Source organism: Portunus trituberculatus, chromosome 44, assembly GCF_017591435.1.
Source record: "Portunus trituberculatus isolate SZX2019 chromosome 44, ASM1759143v1, whole genome shotgun sequence".
NCBI classification, from domain to species: domain Eukaryota; kingdom Metazoa; phylum Arthropoda; class Malacostraca; order Decapoda; family Portunidae; genus Portunus; species Portunus trituberculatus.
The window spans coordinates 9,908,869-9,911,368 of record NC_059298.1 but is presented as its reverse complement, the minus strand read 5'-3'; the positions used below and the strand labels follow the sequence as shown (position 1 = coordinate 9,911,368).

General features: G+C 44.2%; 1 long non-coding RNA gene and 1 other non-coding gene across 2 annotated transcripts in view; one reads left to right on the top strand and one right to left on the bottom strand.

Annotated features, from left to right (window-relative positions):
* Positions 1-2,500, top strand: part of LOC123518995 — a 77,144-nt gene that overhangs the window by 63,151 nt on the left and 11,493 nt on the right. The gene's annotated exons all lie outside the window — the stretch shown is intronic.
* On the bottom strand, positions 2,246-2,319 carry Trnag-ccc. Its single transcript has one exon. It is a non-coding gene; the product is annotated as a tRNA-Gly (tRNA).

The window sequence follows — 2,500 nt, the reverse complement described above, 5'->3', positions numbered from 1 at the left end:
AGAGGAAAATAACTAGCCCAACCCGCGACCTTCTGATCCTTAGGTATACAGGCTGACTCGTTACTGGTTCTTTAATTGGATAGCAAAGGCTGGGAAGGACGCGAGGAGAATGGCCGGGTCGTGCCTTGGTGTTGGGTGTGTGTGTGTGTGTGTGTGTGTGTGTGTGTGTGTGTGTGTGTGTGTGTGTGTGTGTGTGTGTGTGTGTGTGACTCAGCGGTACTAGGTGTGTTACGGGTGTTCTGGAGATGTACTGAGTGTTTGGTGTGGGGGGCAGGATGGTGGGGAGGTGTGACTGAGGAAGTGTGACTGTGGGGAAGTGTGTGTGTGTGTGTGTGTGTGTGTGTGTGTGTGTGTGTGTGTGTGTGTGTGTGTGTGTGTGTGTGATGATTAATGTTTTCTTGGTTGTGTACACACACACACACACACACACACACACACACACACACACACACACACACACACACACACACACACACACACACACACACACACACACACACACATAAGCAAACTGTCCAGCATTTACAGAGCCACCTCGCATCTGACCTGCTCCAGTCCTATCTCTCTCTGTGATCACCTCCACTTAACCACTGACCGTCGCAATTCTAAGCTACTTTCTCCCTTTTTCCTCCTTCATCCTCTTGCTCCTCGTCCTCCTCGTGTTACTTTCAGGTATTTCTAGTTTCCCAGTCAAGGTGTGGAGGTTATTAGATGTGTAAGTCCGTCAATGTTACCTGTGCCTTCTAGTGATGGTTGTTTCTCTCTCTCTCTCTCTCTCTCTCTCTCTCTCTCTCTCTCTCTCTCTCTCTCTCTCTCTCTCTCTCTCTCTCTCTCTCTCTCTCTCTCTCTCTCTCTCACTAACATATTTTTTATTGATAATTAATGGCAATTGTATATATTATTATTGGTAAAGATTTATATGTTTGTTGATTTGATTTCATTCCCCGTGTAGTTTCATTAAATTTTCGTGTATGATATTTGTTTTGGTTGATATCACGTCCATATTTTCTCTTATATATTCTTATTTTACACACACACACACACACACACACACACACACACACACACACACACACACACACACACACACACACACACACACACACACACACACACACACACACACACACACACACACACACACATTTTTTTTCTCTTTAGTTGTAGTGTTGACCGTCACTGAATCTATCAAATTTATCCTCCTTGTGTGTCGTTTTGACTGACACTTTAGACTCTAAACTTTTTAGGCTTGATTTATTCCTCTTCGTGTGTTGGACATCACTCGTTCCTCTTTCATTAATCTTTTACTTTGATGTGTCATGGCGTGGGCATTACTTCACTTCATCCCGTGGGTTTCACTCTTATCTCTATTTGAACTCAACATTTTACAACTAAGAAAAAAAATGAAATCACTTTTATTGGTGTTTATTGTTGTTACACTATTGCACACTTACACACATCTGGCTTTACCTTTTATTGATATTAAACTCGTTATTTCTAAACACTGTCCTTCCTGACCTTTTATAAATATTCATTGCTGTAATAAAGTTGCACAATTACTGAATATTTCACCTGGCCTGAGTGGTACGTCATGTCAGCACCCATACCTGTCTTCCTCCCTTTTACTTTTTGCCTCGCATCCAGGCAGGTGAGGTGATCCAGCTCCCCGTTCTAATTAACTCACAGGTCTTGATTAATCAACCTGTCATTTCCTTTTACTGTCACCTCGCTCCCTCCCCCATGCAGCTCCTCTGCCTCTCATTAATCACAGCTATGATAAGAGAACCGGTTGTGTAAAGGGAAAAAAATGAGAGAAAAATCGTCCCCTTTAATCAGGCTGCTGCATTGATTTCACTTATGTCACTCGCTTGCCAACCTTTCTCTCTGCCACCTCCTCCCCCTTCCCCCTCCTCTTCTCCTTCCTCTTCCTTCTCCTCCTCCTCCTCTTTCTCTTCCTCTTCGAGTGCTGTATTTTTATATATATATTTTTTTGCTTTACTTCCTCTTTAGGGCATCTTTGTATGTAATTCACTGTTTGATCTGCTGCAGTCTCTGACGAGACAGCCAGACGTTACCCTACGGAACGAGCTCAGAGCTCATTGTTTCCGATCTTCGGATAGACCTGAGACCAGGCACACACCTCACACCGGGACAACAAGGTCACAGCTCCTCGATTTACATCCCGTACCTACTCACTGCTACGTGAACAGGGGCTACACGTGAAAGGAGACACACCCAAATATCTCCACCCGGCCGGAGAATCGAACCCCGGTCCTCTGGTTTGGGAAGCCAGCGCTCTAACCACTGAGCTACCGGGTGTGTGTGTGTGTGTGTGTGTCCATTTATTTGTTTGGTCTGTCTTGTTAAATCTTTATTCATACATTTATTAACGATTATTTTCAAGTCATGATTCTCTCTCTCTCTCTCTCTCTCTCTCTCTCTCTCTCTCTCTCTCTCTCTCTCTCTCTCTCTCTCTCTCTCTCTGCTTACGACCTTTGGA